Consider the following 24,892-nt stretch of genomic DNA (forward strand, 5'->3'; position numbering starts at 1 on the left):
TCCTGCTACTCCATCCCGCTGGGACCCCCCGCCCCGCCGGGTAGGGGAGAATCCCGCCCCTGATCTATGCCCATCTTTGTATGGACCCATTACAATCAACACAACAAGAGAGCAGCAGGCAGTCTGTCTCACCAGCCTGGACGTATAACAGAGAGACAGCCATTGAAACTCATTATCCCCATTGTTACACCACCCTGGGCAAGGGGAGAAGGCAGGAGAATGGGGATGAGAAACATATCAGCCATGATTGAATGGTGGAGCAGACTCGATGGGCCAAGTGGCCTCAATTCTGTTCCTATGTCTTATGGTCTCAGTGCGCGATCAATTCCAGCCCCACATGCCCCGGAGTCACAGCAAAAGTGAATTAACCAATAATTCTTAAACAAATTCCAAAAGTCTTTGACCCTTGGCTGCTGAATAATTACAGTCACCAGTATTGTAAGTCGAAACACAATTACTGTTTATTTATAACACGAATAATGGTGACATATGCGGCAGATACAGTTGGTTAAATATTAATAAGTACCTAACTCCTACTTTAACTGACCACCCCAGCCTCCAAACACACCAGACAGACAAACACAGAGGGAACGAATAGAGAAAAAGCGTAAATGAATGATAAGATCTTTACTTCAGGGGATGGTTCTTTGCTGGCCTTGCTCTGCATCACGAACTAGCTGTCCAGCCAAGTGAGCTAGACCAGTCTTCTGTCCATAACAGTGTGTTAGTCAATGAGTGTGTGTGAGGTAAGTGAGTAAACAGGTAGGGAGAGTAGGGTGGTGGTGCTGAAGGTACCACTAAGATAGGTGGCAGGGCTGACAGGGTGATAGAGTCTGATTAGGTCAGAGGGTCTGTTGGCGGGTCAGAGAGACTCCGAGGTCAAGGTGGATTGTTTAGAGGGATTGATGCAGTGGTCAGAAGGCTTGTGGGAATCGAGGGGAGGGGGGAGGATTTGCAATGAGGAGATGGGAGTGGCAGTTGTCTCGTTACGCAGGAGTTAGAACGGTTTACCTCTGCCTAACATTTTCTGGGTAATGAGGGTAAGTACATCTGAACTGGCTGAAGCCGCTGTCACAAGGTCAGAGATGGAAACTTTTTTGTAGCGTCCCGGGAGGAATTGCCCATTAGAAATTAAATAGAAATTACCTGGGCAATTCCAGGCTCGAAAATCTGGGTCTTGATCTCTTTATGTGGCTCGGGTGGCTATTTTGTATAATAACCACGCCTTGCACTTTGTAAAATGTTTGAAGTTCTCTGGAAATAAGAGTCACTGCTAGTGCACGTGGTGATCCAGTGACTGCCTCCTCCAGCTCACTCCCTTCGTCCTTTTGGATGGGTGTGCAGCTTTGTCGGTGCTTGTAAACCTCAGTGAAAGGAACACAGCTGCCTTGTTCCAGCCCACAGTTACTGCGACACATTGTGGAACATGTACAGCAGATATTTGAGCGTTTGCTCTCCGGTGCTTTCAAACAGGAACTTGTACTTCTACATACCGTGCGTGAGGTTGGTGGCAGAGTGAAACAGCAGAGAGCACAAGATTTGAACTGAATGCCATCACTTCTGAGTTTGAGGAAGGTTTGTGGCTTCTCTTTCTGCCCTCATGCCTTTATGTGTCATTGGGGATTGCCTGGCCTCTCTCGTAGCAAACAAACGCCCCAGGAGCTGTGAGTCTCTTTCCTGTTCGGACCTGTTCACTTGTGTTGAGCTGTGTAGACAAACCAGATGTTGTAAATGGAAGGAGCTCAATCGCACAAGGTCACGCACATGAGCACAAACACGTGTGTGCATTGACAGAAACACACATGCAATACCACATATAAACTCACGCACAAGCTCACACACACAAAAACACATTGCAGTGGTGGGCGAGGGCTAATTATAACAGTATAAATCGACATTCAGAAAGACACTAATTAATCAATTAAGTAATCAAGGGTATTCTGCATTGATTTAAGGGAAAGTCATGACAGCCTAACTTTATTGAATATTGTGAAGAGGATCAATGAGGTTAATGTGTTTTATACAGTCTATATTAAATTTAGAAAGGCTTTTCACATCGCAGACTGGTCAAAAATTTTAAAATTCATAGGATTTGCGGCCAAGTTGGATCTGAAATTGGCTCAATGACAGGAAGCAAATGTCCAATATGTGGGGCGGGATTCTCCGCTGGCTCCATTTTGCCGGCAGCCCGGTGGTTTCCTGACAGCATGAGGCTGTCCCACAATGGGAAACCCCATTGATTGGCCGGATTAATGGAGCAGCCCACCAGCGGGGTGAGGTAGAACTGTGACGCGGCGGGACGGAGCATACCCCCTGTGTTTTGTGACTGAAATGCTGTGTCCAGTGGGGTCACCCAGAGCTCAGTCTCGATCCCTTGATGTTCATGGTATGTATCTGCACTTGTAAAGAACCTTAGTAAGGCAGCACTTGGAATATTGCGCACAATTCTGTCGCACACTAGCAGAAGGATGTGGAGGCTTTGGAGAGGAGGTTTACCAGGATGTTGCCTGGTCTGGAGAGTGTTAGCTATGTGGAAAGGCTGAATAGATTGGACTGTTTTCATTAGAACGATGAAGGTTGAGGAGTGACCTGATAGAGGTCTGCAAGATTATGAGGGGCATGGATAGAGTGGATGGGCAGGCATTCCTTACCAGGGTGGAGGGGGTCAGTCACCAGGGGGCATAGGTTTAATGTCCATGGGGCAAAGTTTAGAGGAGATGAGCAAAGCAGGTTTTTTACAGAGGGTGGTGAGTGCCTGGAACCCGTTGGCAGGGGAGGTTGTGGAAGCAGATAATAATAATCACTTATTGTCACAAGTAGGCTTCAATGAAGTTACTGTGTAAAGCCCCTAGTCGCCACATTCCAGCGCCTGTTTGGGGAGGCGAATCGAACGGGAATCGGGAATCGAACCCGCGCTGCTGGCCTTGTTCTGCATTACAAGCCAGCTGTTTAGCCCACTGTGCTAAACCAGCCCCTTGATACATTAACGCGTTCAAAAGACATCTTGACAAATACATGGATAGGATGGATAGACAGGGATACGGCACAAGGAAGTGCTGAGAGTTTTGGCAAGGGTGGTATCATGACTGGTACAGACTTGGAGGGCCAAAGGGCCTGTTCCTGTGCTATCTTGCTCTTTGTTCTTTGTATCAGTGATTTAGACCAAAGTATAGGGCACCAACTAATGGGAAAGATACAAAGGAACACATTTGCAGGGAAATTACTGAGATGCACTCTCGAGCAATATCAGTAGGGGAACATATAGTAAACAGTGATCATAATATCATAAGGTTCAGTTAGGCTATGTGAAAGGACACGGAACAAGCCAGAGTAAAAATAATGAATTGAGGAAAAGCCAATTTCAGTGACATGAGAATGGATCTTGCCCAGGGTAACTGGCAAAAAAGCAAAACTATAACTAAACAATTGGCTGCCTTTAAAGAGGAGATCATTTGGGTATAGTCAAGGCTCTTTCCCATGAGGGAGAATGGTCGGAAAAACAAATACAGCACCCCCTGGATGATGGAAGAGAGAGAGAATAAGAGGATGTGGACAAAGGGGTGCATGTAACAGATGTCACGTTGCTAATCCAAGTGTGTTGTGGGCAGTATGGTAGCACAAGTGGTTAGCTGTGGCTTCACAGCGCCAGGGTCCCAGGTTCGATTCCCCACTGGTTCACTGTCTGTGCGGAGTTTGCGCGTTCTCCCCGCGTCTGCGTGGGTTTCCTCCCGGTGCTCCGGTTTCCTTCCACAGTCCAAAGACGTGCAGGATAGGTAGATTGGCCACGATAAATTGCTTAGAACATTACAGCGCAGTACAGGCCCTTCGGCCCTCGATGTTGCGCCGACCTGTGAAACCACTCTAAAACCCATCTACACTATTCCCTTATCGTCCATGTGTCTATCCAATGACCATTTGAGTGCCCTTAGTGTTGGCGAGTCCACGACTGTTGCAGGCAAGGCATTCCACGCCCTTACTACTCTCTGAGTAAAGAACCTACCTCTGACATTTGTCCTGTATCTATCTCCCCTCAATTTAAAGCTATGTCCCCTCGTGCTAGACATCACCATCCGAGGAAAAAGGTTCTTACTGTCCACCCTATTTAATCCTCTGATCATCTTGTATGCCTCAATTCAGTCACCTCTTAACCTTCTTCTCTCTAACGAAAACAGCCTCAAGTTCCTCAGCCTTCCCTCATACGAACGTCCCTCCATACCAGGCAACATTCTGGTAAATCTCCTCTGCACCCTTTCCAATGCTTCCACATCCTTTCTATAATGCGGCAACCAGAATTGCACGCAATACTCCAAATGCGGCCACACCAGAGTTTTGTACAGCTGCAACATGACCTCATGGCTCCGAAACTCAATCCCTCTACCAATAAAAGCTAACACACCGTACACCTTCTTAACAACCCTCTCAACCTGGGTGGCAACTTTCAGGGATCTATGTACATGGACACCGAGATCTCTCTGCTCATCCACACTACCAAGAATCTTCCCATTAGCCAAGTACTCTGTCTTCCTGTTATTCCTTCCAAAATGAATCACCTCACACTTTTCTGCATTAAACTCCATTTGCCACCTCTCAGCCCAGTGCTGCAGCTTATCTATGTCCCTCTGTAACTTGTAACATCCTTCCGCACTGTCCACAACTCCACCTGTTAGGTGGATTGGCCATGATAAATTGCCCTTAGTGTCCAAAATTGCCCTTAGTGTTGGCTGGGGTTACTGGGTTATGGGGATAGGGTGGAGGTGTTGACCTTGGGTAGGGTGCTCTTTCCAAGAGCCGGTGCAGACTCGATGGGCCGAATGGCCTCCTTCTGCACTGTAAATTCTCTGATAATCTATGACTTTAGTGTCATCTGCAAATTTACTCACCCATCCTTCTATGCCCTCCTCCAGGTCATTTATAAAAATGACAAACAGCAGTGGCCCCAAAACAGATCCTTGTGGTACACCACTAGTAACTGGACTTAAGTCTGAACATTTCCCATCAAACACCACCCTTCTTCTAGCTAGCCAATTTCTGATCCAAACTGCTAAATCATCCTGAATCCCATGCCTCCGTATTTTCTGCAATAGCCTACCTTGGGGAACCTTATCAAACGCTTTACTGAAATCCATATACACCACATCAACTGCTTTCCCCTCATCCACCTGTTTGCTCACCTTCTCAAAGAACTCAGTAAGGTTTGTGAGGTATGACCTACCCTTCACAAAACCGTGTTGACTATCTCTAATCAAATTATTCCTTTCCAGATGATTATACATCCTATCTCTTATAAACCTTTCCAAGACCTTGCCCACAACTGAAGTAAGGCTCACTGGTCTATAGTTACCGGGGTTGTCTCTACTCCCCTTCTTGAACAAGGGGACAACATTTGCTATCCTCCAGTCTTCTGGCACTATTCCTGTAGACAAAGTTGACTTAATGATCAAGGAGGGGTTATTGGGTTACAGGGATAGGGTGGAAGTGAGGGCTTAAGTGGGTCGGTGGAGACGCGATGGGCCGTATGGCCTCCTTCTACACTGTATGTCCTATGTGTTACAATCCCTGCAGAGAGCGATAGCATTTAAAAGAAGAAATGTGAATTTCCAGTTCATAGGACAAAGAGTATGTGACAAGATTTGACATTTTTGCTACAGGCAACTGTCTAGGTTCTAAATGCAACTCACAGGACATTTTGTTGACGGTTGCCCACGAGTAGGGTTGCCACATTCCTCTGATTTCTGACATGTATTTTTTTCCCAGCAGTATGACTGAAATGAAAAGCACATAAAATAAGGGCAAGTGAGGCGTGCTGATTTCACACAACATTGACTGAGAGCTTTGTGCTCCCTCTGCTTCCAAAGTGCAGACATTTCTTGTGCTATTACAATTTGAAGTTAATGATAGTTCTATTAACATATAAATTATTAAACATTTCCTATAACTCGTTATGAAATACTTGGCATGTATTAAATGTATTTGCTCTTATTCATGGGGTCACGGTTAGCGAACAAAGCCTGATTTCAATCGTGCGGCCCACTGAGATGAAGGAGGGCCACTCATACAGCCCACTCACTAGCCTAAGTTGCCCATACTGTTTGAAGACATATACTGTAGCAAAAGCTGGTAAATCTTTTTGATTTTCCGTCGGCGTGATCCTCCACTTCGTTGGCAACACATTCACGCCTGCGGATTTCCCGACGTCGTGGGGGTTCCCACAATGGAACACGCCAGACAGACAAATACTCTTTTTATTTTAGGACAATCAAGAAACATGATCAGGTATATGTTGCACTCTCCCTAGGTAGACACTTAATTCTCCCAGAATCAGGCCAAAATGAGTTCTTGCTCCTGAGTGCTTACTTCTGTCCTTTTCTTAGCCTGATAACTGACCTTCATGGTGAGAATATTACTTAAAGTCCTCCCTGAGCACAAGCTGGACAAATATTCCAGCTTTGTTTGAGCCCCTTACGAATTTGGCATTCTCAATCTGAGTACAAGTCGCCACCTGCATTCAGACAGAGTGACCCATAGAAACTTTTGACCTCTGGCTGCTGTCTCTTTCCTGGCAGGCTAACCTGCCAGTGATATTCAGTGATATTTTAGAAAACCCTTAACCCAATGTCACAATGGTTTTCGCTGTACTCTTCCAATCTTAAAGCCCACCACCAGAGCACCATGAATCACATGGGCCTTGTGTCTGGGTAGAGATGCTGAAGAGCTATTCTTGAGAGCCAACTTTCCTTCACCTTGTGACTAAATGGACAGTTTAAAGCATGGCTGTTTGCAAGTTGATCTTCTGAACACTTTTCTGGCACTTTGGAGACTGACAGTCTATCTACTGTCAGCACGCAGCTGCTGCCATTGTCCCAAACATAATCACCTTTCACCTTCTTCCGAATAAAACAATCTGGACCCTTAATTTCAAACTACGCAGGTTTTCTGTAAGGCAGACTTCAGAACAGGTCGCATGACCAATTCATTTTACCTTAACTTAAACACAGTCCCAAAAAATAAAAATCTAATAAACGTGATAATTGTTTCAAAACTCAGGCTGAATACAGCAAGTTCAGAGGGCAAGTGAAAAAGGAAACAAGAGAAGCGAATAGAGACTATGGGAAGAGACTAGCAGCTAACATAAAAGCGAATCAAAACATTTTCCATGGGCATATAAATAGTGAAAGGTGGTAAAAGGAGGGTGGGGGGGCTGGCTGGAGATCGCAAAGTGAATTAATGTATGACAGCAGAAGGCATGGTTGAGGTATTAAATTAATACTTTGCACCTGTCTTTACCAAGGAAAAGGATGCTACCAAAGTACAGAGAACCATAGAAAGGTTACACTGCAGAAAGAGGCCATTCAATCCATCGTGTGAAAATAGATAAGTCCCCTGGGCCGGATGGGATTTATCCTAGGATTCTCTGGGAAGCTAGGGAGGAGATTGCTGAGCCTTTGGCCTTGATCTTTAAGTCATCTTTGTCTACAGGAATAGTGCCAGAAGACTGGAGGACAGCAAATGTTGTCCCTTTGTTCAAGAAGGGGAGTAGAGATAACCCCAGTAACTATAGACCAGTGAGCCTTACTTCTGTTGTGGGCAAAATCTTGGAAAGGTTTATAAGAGATAGGATGTATAATCATCTGGAAAGGAATAATTTGATTAGACATAGTCAACACGGTTTTGTGAAGGGTAGGTCGTGCCTCACACACCTTATTGAGTTCTTTGACAGGGTGACCAAACAGGTGGATGAAGGTAAAGCAGTTGATGTGCTGTACATGGATTTCAGTAAAGTGTTTGATAAGGTTCCCCACGGTAGGCTACTGCAGAATATACGGAAGCATGGGATTCAGGGAGATTTAGCGGTTTGGATCAGAAATTGGCTAGCTGGAAGAAGCCAAAGGGTGGTGGTTGATGGGAAGTGTTCAGACTGGAATCCAGTTACTAGTGGTGTACCACAAGGATCTGTTTTGGGGCCACTGCTGTTTGTCATTTTTATAAATGACCTGGAGGAGGGCGTAGAAGGATGGGTGAGTAAATTTGCAGATGACACTAAAGTCGGTGGAGTTGTGGACAGTGCGGAAGGATGTTACAAGTTACAGAGGGACATAGATAAGCTGCAGCGCTGGGCTGAGAGGTGACAAATGGAGTTTAATGCAGGAAAGTGTGAGGTGATTCATTTTGGAAGGAATAACAGGAAGACAGAGTACTGGGCTAATGGTAAGATTCTTGGCAGTGTGGATGAGCAGAGAGATCTCGGTGTCCATGTACATAGATCCCTGAAAGTTGCCACTCAGGTTGAGAAGGTTGTGGGGCAGCACGGTAACATTGCAGATAGCACAATTGCTTCACAGTTGCAGGGTCCCAGGTTCGATTCCGGCTTGGGTCACTGTCTGTGCCGAGTCTGCACATCCTCCCCGTGGGTTTCCTCCGGGTGCTCCGGTTTCCTCCCACAGTCCAAAGATGTGCAGGTTAGGTGGATTGGCCATGATAAATTGCCCTTAGTGTCCAAAATTGCCCTTAGTGTTGGGTGGGGTTACTGGGTTATGGGGATAGGGTGGAGATGTTGACCTTGGGTAGGGTGCTCTTTCCAAGAGCTGGTGCAGACTCGATGGGCCAAAGGCCTCCTTCTGCACTGTAAATTCTATGATTAAGAAGGCGTATGGTGTGTTAGCTTTTATTGGTAGAGGGATTGAGGTTCAGAGCCATGAGGTCATGTTGCAGCTGTACAAAACTCTGGTGCGGCCGCATTTGGAGTATTGCGTGCAATTCTGGTCGCCGCATTACAGGAAGGATGTGGAAGCATTGGAAAGGGTGCAAAGGAGATTTAACAGAATGTTGCCTGGTATGGAGGGAAGATATCATGAGGAAAGGCTGAGGGACTTGAGGCTGTTTTCGTTAGAGAGAAGAAGGTTAAGAGGTGACTTAATTGAGGCATACAAGATGATCAGAGGATTGGATAGGGTGGACAGTGAGAGCCTTTTTCCTCGGATGGTGATGTCTAGCATGAGGGGACATAGCTTTAAATTGAGGGGAGATAGATATAGGACAGATGTCAGAGGTAGGTTCTTTACTCAGAGAGTAGTAAGGGCGTGGAATGCCCTGCCTGCAACAGTAGTGGACTCGCCAACAGTAAGGGCATTCAAATGGTCATTGGATAGACATATGGATGATAAGGGAATAGTGTAGATGGGCTTTAGAGTGGTTTCACAGGTCGGCGCAACATCGAGGGCCGAAGGGCCTGTACTGCGCTGTAATGTTCTATGTTCTATGTTCTATCATGTCTGCACCGGCCAAGAGTGAGAGAAAAAGGAAACTAACCGTTCATTTTAATCCCATGATCTAGTGCCGGACTGTAGTTTTGCAGGTTACGACACTTCAGATGCAAGTCCAGGTGCCTTTTCAATGCGCTGAGTGTTTCAGCCCCAACCACCAACTTAGGCAACAGATTCCAGATGCCCACCACCCGCACGGTGGCACAGTGGTTAGCACTGCTGCCTCACAGCACCAGGGACCCGGGTTCGATTCCGACCTCGGGTGACTGTGTGGAGTTTGCACATTCTCCCCGGGTGCTCCGGTTTCCTCCCACAGTACAAAGATGTGCAGGTTAGGTGGATTGGCCGTGCTACATTGTCCCTAGATGGGGATACGGGATATGGTGGGAGATTGGGCCTGGGTTAGGGTGCTCTTTCAGAGGGTTGGTGCAGACTCGGTGGGCTGAATGGCCTCCACCTGCACTGTAGGGATTCTATGATATGATTCTCATGTCTCCTCTAATCCTTCGACCAATTATCATAAATCTATGCCCCCTGGTTATTGACCCCCTCAGCGGGGGGGAAACAAGTCTTTGCTGTCCACTCTGACTTGGGTCCTCATAATTCTGTACACCCCAATTAGGTCACCCCTTAGCCTCCTCTGTTCTAAGGAAAACTAACCTAATGTATTCAATCTCTCCTCATAGCTGCAATTTTACAGCCTTGTCAACATTTTTGTAAACCTCCTCTGCACTCTCTCCAGAGCAATTATGTCCTTTTAGTGACCAGAACCATCCAGAAAACTCCAGCTGTGACCTAACCAGCATTTTATTCAGTTCCATCATTCCAGCCTTGCTTTTGTATTCAGTAATTCACTCAATTAAGGAAAGCATTCCATAAGCTTTCTTGACCACCTTGTCCAGCTATCTTTGCTGTCATAATATACACCAGTATATCATGGTGCAGACACACACACACTGATGGACAAATCAACAGTGGGACCAATCAACACACACAACACTGCAGCCAATCACCAGTTAGAGCACATGCACTATAAAGACAGGGGACATCAGAGTTCCCGCTCATTCGAGCAGCAGCTTCCGAGTAGGACAGAGCTTACAGCTTACAGGACAGATTCTTCACCATGTGCTGAGTGCATAGACTGGTTAGGACAAGGCATAGGTCTTTAGTTTAATCTAATATCGTGTTAACCCACAGTGAAAGTATGTTAAACAATTTATGACTTAATAAAATAGTGTTGCACTATTTTAAGTGTTGGTGGCCTGTATGTGTTCCACGGATCCAGAGCGCCCAACACAACATGATACCAGGAGTTGAGGGATATTAGCACTTCTTAGACCTACCTGCAAGTGATCTGTCTTCCGCCAGCATTCCGTCATCCTGCAAAATGGACAACATCAGCCCGCCGCTGCTGCTCCGCATCACCGGCAACCTCGGGGCCAACTGGAAGATATTCAAACAACGCTTCCAGCTCTTCCTTGAGGTCACAGACCACGAGGACGCCTCGGATACCAGGAAGATTGCTCTCTTCCTATCCACGGCCGGGGACCTTGCCATACACATTTTCAATTCTCTCACCTTTGCGGATGATGAAGATAAAACAAAGTTCAAGACGGTCCTCCTCAAGTTTGACACTCACTGCACCGTAGAGGTGAATGAAAGTTTTGAGCGCTACGTGTTCCAGCAGCGTTTGCAGGGTAAGGATGAACCTTTCCAGTCCTTTCTCACCCACCTCCGCATCCTTGCGCAGTCCTGTAGCTACGGGCCCACCTCCGACTCCATGATACGCGACCAGATTGTTTTCGGTGTTCAGTCGGACCCCCTACGACAGCAGCTCCTTAAGGTAAAGCAGCTGACCCTACAACCGCCATCGAGACCTGCGTCGTACACGAAAACGCCGCGAGTCGGTATTCCCACATCCAAGCGACTGAAACGGCGCGGCAAGGTCCCCACGAGGCGGAAGGGGTCCAAGCAATCAAGCAACTCCAGGGCCTCAGCCTGGGTGAGGGCGGCCATTCTGCGTGCTTTTCACGGACACCCGCGCAGGCGCGCACAACATACGACCGCACCGCGCATGCGCGGTGGCGCAGCGAATGTGCTGACGCTACGACGTGCGGCAACTGTGGCTCCGCCCATTTAAAACGGCAATGCCCCGCAAAATCTCGACAATGCCTGAGATGTGGCAAACTTGGCCACTAGGCTGCCTTCTGCCGAGCAGCTCAGCCTGCCAACTCATATCGCTTCACCCAGCCTCACAGGAATGTCCGGGCCATTCAACCCATGGTCACTGAGTCCGATGCGGTCCTGCCACACAACATTGACACCGAGGACCCGAAGGCGCCTTTTTGAGTCGGTATCTTGACAAAAAAACAGGGTGTCCCCGAAGCAAAGACACCAGCCGCTGTCGGTATACAGCATAGATCTAGACGATGAGTGGTGTGCCACCCTGACGGTCAACCGGTCCCAAATACAATTCCGCCTGGACACTGGTGCCTCCGCCAATCTCATTGCGCAGTCTGACCTCCAAAGCCTTCGTGTTAAACCAGCCATCCTTCCATCAGCCTGCCAGCTATTAGATTACAATGGCAATGCCATTGCTGCCAGCGGCTCGTGCCAACTTGAAGTGACGCACAGGTCACGCAAAGCCATCCTTCCTTTTGAAATCGTGGGCTCCTCGAAAGCCTCCCTGTTTGGCCACAGGCATGCAAGCTGTTGAACCTAGTTCAGAGAGTTCACTCTCTCTCTCCTGATGACACGTCTGCCTTTCAGGACACCGACTTCAGGGCGCAACGCGATGCCATCATCAACCAGTACCACGACGTCTTCGAGGGCATGGGCTCCCATACACCTACAAGATCTTATTGAAACAGAATGCCATGCCTGTGGTGCACGCACCTCGCAGGGTCCCAGCACCCCTCAAGGACCGCCTCAAGCAGCAGCTGCAGGACCTCCAGGACGAAGGAGTGATTTCCAGAGTCATGGAACCAACCGACTGGGTCAGTTCCATGGTATGTGTAAAAAAGCCTTCCGCCGAATTGAGAATTTGCATTGATCCCAAGGATCTGAATCGCAATATCATGAGGGAGCATTATCCTATTCCCAAGCGTGAAGAGCTCACATGCGAGATGGCTCGCGCCAAGCTCTTCACCAAACTCGACGCCTCAAAAGGATTCTGGCAAATCCAGCTCGACAAATCCAGCAGGAAACTGTGTACATTTAATATTGTTACAACAGGATGCCGTTTGGGATCATAGCTGCTTCAGAAGTGTTCCATAGGATTATGGAACAAATGATTGAAGGCATTGAGGTGTTCGCGTCTATGTCGATGACATAACCATTTGGTCCACCACCCCGCAGGAGCATGTTAGTCGCCTCCAGCGCGTATTCAAACGTATATGTGAGCATAGCCTCCGCCTCAACAGGTCCAATTGCTCTTTTGGTCAGACGGATCTCAAGTTCCTAGGGGACCACATCTCCCAATTGGGTGTGCAGCCGGATGCGGACAAGGTGGCTGCCATCACAGCTATGAAAATGCCAGAGGACAAGAAGGCGGTCCTCCGATTTCTGGGCATGGTCAATTTTTTAGGGAAATTTATCCCTAACCTCGCCTCTCATACTACGGTTCTCCGGAACTTGGTCAGGAAGACGACAGACTTCCAATGGCTCCCTGCCCACGAGCGCGAATGGAGAGAACTCAAAACAAAACTGACCACGGCCCCGGTCTTAGCTTTCTTTGATCCAGCAAGGGAGACCAAAATTTTGACCGATGCCAACCAATCCGGCATTGGGGCAGTGCTCCTTCAACGTGATGAGGCCTCATCATGGGCCTCCGTTGCATATGTGTCACGCACCATGACCCCCATGGAGCAGCGCTACGCGCAGATAGAAAAGGAGTGCCTGGTGTGGTGTGGTGACCGGTGTGGTGAAGTTTCACAATTATGTATACAGACTTCCTCAATTCACCGTCGAGACCGACCATCGCCCGCTGGTCAATATAATACAGAAAGACTTGAACGACATGGCGCCTCGTCTCCAGCGTATTCTTCTCAAGCTCCGGCGATATGACGTCCAGCTGGTATACACCCTAGGCAAAGACCTCATCATTGTTGACGCTCTCTCCAGGGCAGTCAACACTCCATGTGACCCAGCGGGATTTGTCTGCCAGGTTGATGCCCATGTGGCATTCGCGGCCTCCAATCTACCTGCCACGGATGAACGCCTCGTCCAAATTCGTCGTGAGACGGCGGCTGACCCTTTGCTACAGCGTGTCATGCGCCACCTAACAGACGGGTGGCTCAAGGGCCAATGCCCTCAGTTCTATAATGTCAGAGATGATCTGGCGGTAGTAGACGGGGTTCTTCTAAAACTGGACCGCATTGTCATCCCGCATGGCAGGCGCCAGCTCATCCTGGAACAGCTACACGAGGGCCACCTTGGCGTGGAAATGTGCCGCCGACGGGCCCGAGAGGCAGTGTACTGGCCCGGCATTAATGTGGACATAGCCAACACAGTGCTCAACTGCCCCACTTGTCAGAGTTTCCAGCCGGCCCAACCACATGAGACCCTGCAACCACATGAGTTGGTCACGTCACCATGGACCAAGGTGGGCATCGACCTGTTCCACGCGCTGGGTAGAGACTATGTCCTGATCGTGGACTACTTTTAATTACCCGGAGGTGATACGGTTGCACGATATCACCTCGTCTGCAGTCATTCGTACCTGTAAGGAAACCTTTGCTCGACATGACATCCCGCTCACGGTTATGTCGGACAATGGCCCATGCTTCGCCAGCCAAGAATGGTCCAACTTTGCCAGGCGGTACAATTTTGCCCATGTGACATCCAGTCCCCTGTACCCCCAATCCAACGGCAAAGCGGAGAAGTGGGTACATATAGTCAAACGGCTCCTATGTAAGGCTGCTGATGTTGGGTCCAAGTTCTATCTCAACTTGCTGGCCTATTGCTCCGCCCCACTGTCCACTGGCCTGTCGCCAGCCCAGTTGCTCATGGGTCGTACCCTGAGGATGACGGTGCCGTCTATTCATGTCCCAGACCTCGACCACGTTCCGGTCCTTCGCCGGATGCAGCTGTCTCGTGCACAGCACAAGGCAGCTCATGACTCCCGTGCAGCTGATCTCCCTGCTTTGGCTCCAGATGACAACGTCTGCATCCATCTTCCGGATGGTGGCTGGTCTGCAACCGCTGTTGTCCTTCGGCAGGTGGCCCCCCGCTCGTTCCTGGTTCGTCTACCGGATGGCTCCGTTCTGCGCCACAATCGACACGCCCTTCGTTTCGTTCCACGCTCGCTACGTGATCCTCCACTGTCGCCTCGCCCTCCTGCCGACCCTGCCATGGACTATTTTGAGATCCCTGTCACTCTGCATCCTCCTCACTCTGACGCAGTCCAGCCTGCTCCTGAACCGGCGGCTCCCGACCCACCCTTGAGGCGGTCAACCAGAATTCGTCGCCCACCTCAGAGACTTAATTTATGAACTTTGCGGACTTATAGACTTTCTGAATTGTTTTGTTGCTTTGTTTGATCGTTTACCTGGTTTGTATATAGTGTTGATCTCGTTATTCTTGTTGCATACTGCTTCTCTGCACCAGGCACCTTCCCATGTAAATAGCTTAGTTCTCATGTACATAGAACATTACAGCGTAGTACAGGCCCTTTGGCCCTCGATGCCATAGTCCTGTAAATATGTCTCTCGCACCCCACACGTAGTTAGGAACATTCTCACCATACACTATTTATTGTCGCACATATACATTCTTTTATAAAAGGGGAGATGTCATAATATACACCAGTATATCATGGTGCAGACACACACATACTGATGGACACGCAGTGGAACCAATGAACACACACAACACTGCAGCCAACCTCCAGTTAGAGCACACGCACTATAAAGACAGGGGGCATCAGAGTTCCCGCTCATTCGAGCTGCAGCTTCCTAGTAGGACAGAGCTCACAGCCTGCAGCACAGATCTTCACCATGTGCTGAGTGCATAGACTGGTTAGGACAAGGCATAGGTCTTTAGTTCAATCTAATATCGTGTTAACACACAGTGAAAGTATGTTCAATAATTTCTGACTTAATAAAATAGTGTTGCACTATTTTAAGTGTTAGTGGCCTGTATGTGTTCCACGGATCCAGAGCACCCAACACAACACTTGCCACCTTCAAGGACCTGCGGACTGCACTCCAAGGGCTCTTACTTCTTCAATGCCTCTCAATCTCCTCCTGTTTATTGACTATTCCCTTGTTTTGTTTGCCCTGCCCAAATCACATTTATCTCGATTGACTTCCATTTGCCACTTCTCTCCCCACTCATCTAAACCGTTGATATCATTCTGGACTCGCCAGCGATCCTCTTCACAATCAGCTACATGGCCAATTTCTGTGTCATCTACAAATTTCCCAATCACCCCTCCCACATTTAAGTCTAAATCATTAATATATACAACAAACAGCAAGGGGCCCAACACTGGACCCTGTGGAACATAACTGGAAACTGTTTACTGTTCGCAAAAACATCTATCGACCATTACAGGGCTGGTTTAGCTCAGTGGGCTAGACAGCTGGTTTGTGATGCAGAACAAGGCCAGCAACGTGGGTTCAATTCCCAAGGGCAGCACGGTAGCATTGTGGATAGCACAAATGCTTCACAGCTCCAGGGTCCCAGGTTCGATTCCAGCTTGGGTCACTGTCTGTGCGGAGTCTGCACATCCTCCCCGTGTGTGCGTGGGTTTCCTCCGGGTGCTCCGGTTTCCTCCCACAGTCCAAAGATGTGCGGGTTAGGTGGATTGGCCATGCTAAATTGCCCATAGTGTCCAAAATTGCCCTTAGTGGTGGGTGGGGTTACTGGGTTATGGGGATAGGGTGGACGTGTGGACCTTGGGTAGGGTGCTCTTTCCAAGAGCCGGTGCAGACTCGATGGGCCGAATGGCCTCCTTCTGCACTGTAAATTCTATGATGATGATTCATCTATGATGATACCAGCTTACCCGAACAGGCGCCGGAATGTGGCGCCTTGGTGCTTTTCAATGTAACTTCATACTTGTGACAATAAAAGGTTATTATTATCTTTAACCTTTGTTTCCAGTCACTGAGACAATTTGGACCCAGCCTCAATGTGAAAGAGGAGGTTACTGAGATACTGGATGGGCTAAAGATTGTTCAAGAAGGAGTATTGGAAAGTTAAAGTTAAAGCGGCACAGTAGCACAGTGGTTAGCACTGTCACTTCAGGGTCCAGGGTCCCAGGTTCGATTCCCGGCTTGGGTCACTGTCTGAGCGGAGTCTGCACGTTCTCCTTGTGTCTGCGTGGGTTTCCTCCGGGAGCTCAGGTTTCCTCCCACTGTCCAAAGACGTGCAGGTTAGCTGGATTGGCCACGCTAAATTGCCCTTAGTGTCCAAAGAGTTTGGGTGAGGTTGCAGGGTTACGGGTATGGGGCAGAGGTGTGGGCTTAAGTGGGGTACTGTTTCCAAGGGCTGGTGCAGATTCGATTCACCGAATTACCTCCTTCTGCGCTGTAAATTCTATGTCTAGGTCACCAGAACTGGATGCAAGACAACTGTAGATACTGAGGGGAGTTGTGGAGACATCTCCCAATCCTGCTGAGGCGTGGTGCCAGAGGCAGGAGAATTGAAAAGAGAGTGCAAACATAAACCCAGCAACTATCGGTCAGTTAGTTTAACCTCGGTGTTGGGAAAGCTTTTCAAAGTGATCCTTCTGGACATAATGAACAGTTGTTTAGATGAACGTGGATTAATTAGGGAAAGCCAGCACAGATTTTTTGAAGGCAAATCAATTAATTTAATTAACTTGATTGATAAAATACCGGCTGTGATTTCAGCACTCCAATTGCATGAATCATCCAGGCCAGCGCAGCTATCAACTTGCAGTCGGTTTATCTGCAAAGATTTGATGTAACATTTCATCGATCCCATGTGATTCCTTTCACAGAGTCCAAGGCTTTCGGCTGCGATATTCATGACCACAATGTTCATGTTTTCATGCATGTCATTGAACTTGTCGTTAGCAAAATCCCCTCCATTATCTGTCAGATAATTCACCAGCGTCCCAAGTCCAATCCCTATCCATTTCACCATGATTTTGTCCATATTCACCCAATTGTCTTTACTAAGTCTTTACAAAGAATAAATCCGAGTCTCCAGGTCTACAAAATATCAAATAAAAATACTTCTGGCTTTGGTCCGTACATTTAAATCCATGTTGACTACCTCATCAAAGTCACGTGTCAAGGAAAGGCTGACAATAGGATGTGATGGTGGCCTCCGATATATTTTTACAGATTTCATACTTCTCGCTAATCTTTTCTAGTCACCTCAAATGCTCTTCATCAACCAGACATGCATGCTTTGGCAGGATTTTAAATCTTTAACAAGAAGGGTGAGGAGATTGTCTGGGTAACTTTGGGACAATATGCCTTTTCTCTCCCTGATTCTGATCGCATGACATTAATACTTCTCTATCATTCTGATGAGAAACATTAGGTTTTGTTAAAGGAATTAAGCAATGCCCTGATTGGGTGAGCTGCAGATCTACAATTGTTTTATGATGCTCCATGTTCAGTTTCAGTTGTGCTTTTTTACGCAAAAGTTTACTCAACAGGATCGGTGTTTCACTAGAGACTGCATCTATACAATGGATCACTCTGACAATTTTACATGGAATTACAACACTCTTTAGTGTCCTCAAGTGTTGCCATCACCAAATCTAAAGCAAACAGTACTTTTCTATTCCTTAATCCCCTGTCGATAATCACCATTTCATGAATCAAGGTAACATTTTAACCAATCTGTTCCACATACTGTTGAAGTGCAAGAACTATCTAGCACAACACAGTTAACTAAGTCAGTGACTAATACATTCATCGCAGAACTGATACCACACCCTGGACTAGTGCACAGTCAATTCCAGCCCCACATGCCCTGGTGTCACAACACAAGTGAATTAACCAATAATTATTATTAAAATACCTGAAGTCTTCGGCCCTTGGCTGCCCAATAATTACAGTAAAAACCTAGTGAGGTTTGCACATGCAAACACAATTACTGTTTATCTATCACAAGAACTATAATGTAATGTGCAGCAAATACAACTGGTTAACTATTACCTAGTTCCTAATCCCCACTTTAACTTACCCCCACCCTCTCTATACACACACACACATACACACACAAGCCAGACAAACACAGAGGGGTGGAAAGTGGTAAAAATCATAATCAAAGGGAATAGTCTTTGGGTGGGATTCTCTCAGCCCGGGGCCGGGCCGTAGAATCGCTGTGACCGACGTGAATCGTGCCACGCCGCCTCGACGCTGGGATGCGATTCCTCGCAGAGCGGAGAATCAGCTCCATTGGCGCCGGCGTGGTCGGCGCGGCGCCCCCGCCGATTCTTGGCCCAGGATGGGCCAAGCGGCCGCAACAAAAATCCCGCGTCTCGCTGGTGCCATTCTAACCTGCTCCTAGTGGGACTTCGTCGTGGTCGTGTCCAGGGGCGGCCTGTGGGAGGGGAGGGCGGGTCCGACCCCGGGAGGAGCCTCCATTGTGGCCTGACCTGGCGGGTCGGCCTCTCGGGCTGGGGGCCTCCTTTCTTCCGCGTCGGCCCCTGTAGCCCTATGCCATGTTGCGTCCGGGCTGGCACAGAGAAGGGAGCCACTGCGCATGCGCACGTTGGCACCAGTGCCACTGCACATGCGCACATTGGCTAGCAGCGTACCAGCCTCCCAGAACAGGCGGCGGAATATGGTGACTAGGGGCTTTTCACAGTAACTTCATTTGGAGCCTACTTGTGACAATAAGTGATTTTCGTTTCATTTCATTTCACTGTTTAAAAATAAGGGGTCACCCATTTAAAACAGAGATGAGGAATAATGGGCGGGATTCTCCAATAATGGGGCGATGTCCCCACGCCGGCGTGAAAACTGGCGCCAACCAATCCGGCGTCAACGGCCCCCGGAAGTGAGGAATTCTCCACCTTCTAGGGGGCTAGGTTGACGCCGGAGTGGTTCCCGCAGCTCCAGCTGGTGCCGAAGGGCAGGCACGAGTTCGCGAATGCGCGGAACAGGCGGCGTATTTCCGCGCATGCGCAGAACGGCCGGCGTATTTCCGTGCATGCACGGGGGTTCCCTTCTCCGTGCCGGCCCCCGGGCAATATGGCGGCTCCCTACAGGGACCCGGCGCGGAGGAAAGAAGGCCCCCGCGGAACCAGCCCGTCCGCCGATCGGTAGGCCCCGATCGTGGGCCAGGCCACTGTGGGGGCAGCCCCCGGGGTCGGATTTTCCCCCACCCACACCCCCAGGACAGCCCCCACACACTTACCTGCCAGGTCCCGACATGTGTGAGGTGAGTAATTCACGCCAGCGGGGCTGCGCAAAACCTGTGACCACTCGGCCCATCGGGGCCCGGAGAACCGCCGGGGGGGGGGGGGCTGCTGTCAACGGCCCCCGACCAGCGTGGTGGGAATCCTGCCGCCGCCCAGAAGATGGTGCCGGAGAATAGGGAAGCCGGCGTCAGGACGGCGGGGTGGGATTCGCGCCTCCCCCCGGGGATTCTCCAATCCGGCGCAGGGTCGGAGAATCCCGGACACTGTTTTTCATGAGGGTTGTGATACTTTGGAACGCTCTTCCTCAAAAGGCAATGAAAGCAGAGTCTTTAAATATTTTATGCAGAGTTAGCTAAATTCTTAATTAACAAGGGGGTGAAGAGATAACTACCGCCCCTTTGGTACGACCCCCTTGGAGGCCACGGACCATCCAGTTTCCCATGACAAACACTGAGTATGAACTCTGCCGGTCAAACAGGGTGGGGTTTCTCCTTAATGAGGGGGAACCTCACTGTATAAAAACCCCAACCTGTGTGCAGGTCGGGGAGGGTGATCCTTAGGGGAGAAGAGAGTTAGTTGTGTTAGTTGTGTGTACCTAAATAAACCTGTGTTCATTTTATCCTACCTTGCGTTCCTGTGTGTCTCTGTGTTAAATTCTACACCTTCACAAACTGGTAACTGATCCTCCAGGCGTATGGCCAACACCTTGACCGACAACTTTACATCCACGTTTAGAAGCCGAAATTGGTCGATAGTAGCAAACCTTGTTATAGAATTCCACTGGGAATCCATATGGTCCCGGAGCCTTCCCAGTTTGCATCAGCCTAATGCCTCCCATCACCTCCTCCAATCTAAGTGGGGCTCCCAACTCTTACACTTTCCCTTCCCCCACCACCGGGAGTTTTAAACCGTATTGAAACTGCATCATAACCGAGTTCCCCCCGGAGGGTCCAATCTGTATAGCCCCTGACAGAAGGTTCCAAACGCTCAATTCACCTTCCTTGGCTCAGTGACCACCCTGCACCCAGAGTCCTTTATCTGCTTGCTGGTGTGCGAACAGTCTACTGGCCTTTCCCCCGTGCTCGTAAGGTACACCCCTAACCCGCCGCTATTGTCCCACCGCTTTCCCCGTCGGCATAAGTTCAAATGCCATCTGGATCTTCTTTCTCTCCTTTAACAAATCCTCTCAAGGAGACGCTGAGTACATCCACCAGGAAGCCTAAATCCAACCTCCACTGGGTCGTTGGGATCCCCCCTTCTCCACGCATAGATCCACAAGACGAGGCACGTGATCCGACACAACGATCGCTAAATACTCCGATCCTACCACTCCCGCCTGGAATGTCTTATCCGAAACAAATGAATTGATACGGAAGTACACCCTCTGTACGTGTGAAAAAAAGGATAACTCTCTCGGCTCTCGGGTGCCCCAACCGCCATACACCCCGCCTCCCCCCCCCCCCCCCCCCCCACCCCGCCACCTTCTCCATGAACCCCAAGAACTCCTTCGTTACTCCGGACACCTTCAGTGACTTGGGACACGACCAGTCCAGCACAGGGTCAAGCACCATGTTGAAATCCCCACCCATGATCAACCGATGTGTATCCAAATCTGGAATCTTAGCCAACAGCTTCTTCACAAAATCTGCGTCATCCCAATTGGGGGCATAAACATTCCCTCCGATCTACACTTATCCCCCGGGCCTCCCACTATGTTAATTGGCAGAAACACTACCCTTTTGTTAATAAGCAATGCCGCCCCTCTCATCTTCGAGTCCAACCCTGAATGGAACACTTGTCCCACACACCCTTCCTCAACCTCATTTGGTCTTTGATCCTAAGGTGAGTCTCTTGCATAAAAGGCATGTCCGTCTTAAAACTTTTTAAGCGGGCAAAACACTCGAGACTTCTTGATCGGTCCATTCAATCCACCCATATTCCACGATATCAGTCTGGTTGGGGGGGGTCCACATTCCACCTCCCCGCCCCTCCCCCCCACCCTGATCCGCCATATCCAGAACCCAATGAGCTTCGCCCGACCCCTCTCTCGCCCATCTTCCAGGTCCCCTCAAGGTGGCCGCCCCCACCCTCCTCTGCCCAATGACTCCATAGAAAGACCTTCGACATCAGCAACCTGTTCACCCCACCCCCCCCCCCCACCCCCCACCCCCACCCGTCCTTCCCAAAGAAAGACCCACTGCCCCAGGCTCATTAACCCCACCCAAATTGAAAAACAGAAAAAACAGAAAGACTTACTCCTACTGCACCCCACTACCCCCCATAGCCAACCTTAGCTCTCTCCTCCACTTCACTTCCGTTAACCAGCATTTCTGTTAGCTGGGTGACCCCTTACCAGAGGTTAAAAACTAACATCGTTAAAAGGGTAGCACGGTAGCCTTGTGGATAGCACAATTGCTTCACAGCTCCAGGGTCCCAGGTTCGATTCCGGCTTGGGTCACTGTCTGTGCGGAGTCTGCACATCCTCCCCGTGTCTGCGTGGGTTTCCTCCAGGTGCTCCGGTTTCCTCCCACAGTCCAAAGATGTGCAGGTTAGGTGGATTGGCCATGATAAATTGCCCTTAGTGTCCAAAATTGCCCTTAGTGTTGGGTGGGGTTACTGGGTTATGGGGATAGGGTGGAGGTGTTGACCTTGGGTAGGGTGCTCTTTCCAAGAGCTGGTGCAGACTCGATGGGCCGAATGACCTCCTTCTGCACTGTAAATTCTATGAAAAAATCAAAACTTCTAAGCATCCTCTTCTGCCCTATCACTACACACCCGCAATGCCCAACTCCTACATCCTTACCTTCCCTCCCTCACACCCCCCACCCCCGCATATCCCACCAAACTCCAAATTTGTTCAAGACCCCTAATACCTCTACCCCGAACATGGGGTGGCAAATGTTGCAAAACTCTATAACTACATATTAACAGTGCAAAGTGAATAGCAATAACAGCAATAACAATCAGACTTGGAAACGTACGATCCCTCACCCCCCTGCGTACGATCAGTTCAGCCTTGCAGATGAACCCACACAAGAACCAACCGCCTCAAACATCGAATTGATGATCTTTTATAAATTTATTCATGTCCTCCTGCATGTGAAAATAATGTTCCTTCCCGCCATATGTGATCCACAAACGAGCTGGGTCCATCATGCCAAACTGAATCGTGTTCATGAAAAAAACAGCCTTGGCCTTATTAAAACCAGCCCTTCTCTTGATCAGCTCTGCTCCCAGGTCTTGGAAAATATGGACTGTGTGGCTTTCCCAGGTACATTTACGGGTCTCCCTCGCCCATTTCAGGATCCTCTCCTTGTTGAGATATCGGTGTAGCCACACGATAATAGCACATGGCCGCTCTCCCGCTCTCGGCCTTCTCCCCAACATCCAATGAACTCGATCCACTTCAGGATACGGTCAAAGACTCCCCCACCAGCTTCTCGAACATTTTGGCCACAGATTCCATGCCCTTCGTTCCTTCAGTGCCTTCAAGTAGCCCCACAATCCTCAAGTTCTGCCTCAGTGAGCGGTTCTCAAGGCCGACAGCCTTTTCTCTCAATGTTTTCTGCCCCTCCGCCATTACCGACATTTCGGCCTCTAAAGAGGCAATCGATCCTCGTGGTCGGCCACTGATTCCCCCACCTTCTGGATCAACACCTGCTGGATCCCCAGATCGTGTTCTACGCTTTCCAGGGCCATCTTTGACAGCTCTACAGCTCCTGCAAATTCCTCTGAGGCCACCTTGAATTCGGCTGAGATAAATTTGATCGACTGCTCCGTTGACCACTGTGTAGGTAGAGACATCGCAGGTCCCTCCGCCATCATTTTCTTTCCAGTGCCACGCACGTTATCCTGGTCTGAGGAATGCCTTTTGCTCGACGCACTCCTCGTTTTATTGCTTTTTGACATCCCCGCCGAAGGAGATCTTCAATCCTGTTACTTTTTCCACTTGGATCATCCCTGAAAATCGGGCACAAAAGGCCAAAGGGCAGGAGCCACCTTGTGCGTGGCCACTTGCTCCATGACTGCCCCCGGACGTCGTGATCCTCAAATTCAAGTGCACCAATATAAGTCTGTATTCCTCCATTGAATGACCATCAGGTTTTGACCATCGGGCAGCATTGTGGATAGCACAGTTGCTTCACAGCTCCAGGGTCCAAGGTTCGATTCCGGCTTGGGTCACTGTCTGTGCGGAGTCTGCACATCCTCCCCGTGTGTGCGTGGGTTTCCTCCGGGTGCTCCGGTTTTCTCCCGCAGTCCAAAGATGTGCAGGTTAGGTGGATTGGCCTTGATAAATTGCCCTTAGTGTCCAAAATTGCCCTTAGTGTTGGGTGGGGTTACTGGGTTATGGGGATAGGGTGGAGGTGTTGACCTTGGGTAGGGTGCTCTTTCCAAGAGCCGGTGCAGACTCGACGGGCCGAATGGCCTCCTTCTGCACTCTAAATTCTATGATAAATCTATGGAAGTCTGGCCATGGCTCACAGATCTTCTCTTTTTTAAATTTCATCCAAGAACATGAAATTCCAAACTTCCCTCATTGTCTGACTGACAGGCATTTGGCTCACTTTTTTTTTTTAATTTAGAGTACCCAATTAATTTTTTCCAATTAAGGGGCAATTTAGTGTGGCCAATCCACCTACCCGGCACATCTTTGGGCTGTGGGGGCAAATTCCACGCAAACATGGAGAGAATGTGCAAACTCCACACGGACAGTGACCCAGAGCCGGGATCGAACCTGGGACCTTGGTGCCGTGAGGCAGCAGGGCCAACCAACTGCGCCACCGTGCTGCCTGCCATTCAGCTCACTTAATACTTCATATCTGATTGGATTCCTTGTCGGAAGCGACGATTCCATGATAGGATCCTGATATGCTCTTTGGTAGGAATGTGACTTGCATTTGCACATCCAGTACATTCTACCACTGGTCATCTGGTTCAGACTTCGAAAACATTGGAGCGTAATCAATCCCCGGAAATTTCTATTTGCCTTCTGCCATTTCCCGCCAGGTTCACGAGCATTCTTGTCCCGGATCGGATTTTCTTTTCGCCTCCAACATTCACCTTTAGGTGGCCATTCTCTGCTACTATGTTGTATTGCAGAATGCCTGTGGTGAAGGATATAACCAGAGCCAATATTTACACACTTTCATGTTTATTTATCAAGCTATACAACACAAGCATACACCTCCAAGTCCGCAACTACAACTTAATTCTGTGTCTATTTTGAGGTGTCCCAGGTGACTGCCTAGTAATGTCCACCAAATACATACAATTAAAC

At 49.0% G+C, this 24,892-nt stretch overlaps 2 long non-coding RNA genes across 2 annotated transcripts in view; one reads left to right on the forward strand and one right to left on the reverse strand.

Moving 5' to 3' along the window:
* Nucleotides 1–436: 436 nt before the first annotated feature.
* LOC140399028 (uncharacterized) lies at nucleotides 437–5,774 on the reverse strand. Its single transcript, XR_011937610.1, has 2 exons — nucleotides 5,679–5,774; nucleotides 437–1,705 (listed from the first exon to the last, which is right to left on the reverse strand). It is a non-coding gene; the product is annotated as an uncharacterized lncRNA (long non-coding RNA).
* LOC140399027 (uncharacterized) overlaps nucleotides 1,318–24,892 on the forward strand; it is a 107,228-nt gene continuing 83,653 nt past the window's right edge. Inside the window, exon 1 of the long non-coding RNA XR_011937609.1 lies at nucleotides 1,318–1,575. This is a non-coding gene — a long non-coding RNA (uncharacterized lncRNA). The remainder of the gene's footprint in view (nucleotides 1,576–24,892) is intronic.

The sequence above is a fragment of the Scyliorhinus torazame genome, chromosome 22, assembly GCF_047496885.1.
Source record: "Scyliorhinus torazame isolate Kashiwa2021f chromosome 22, sScyTor2.1, whole genome shotgun sequence".
NCBI classification, from domain to species: Eukaryota; Metazoa; Chordata; class Chondrichthyes; order Carcharhiniformes; family Scyliorhinidae; genus Scyliorhinus; species Scyliorhinus torazame.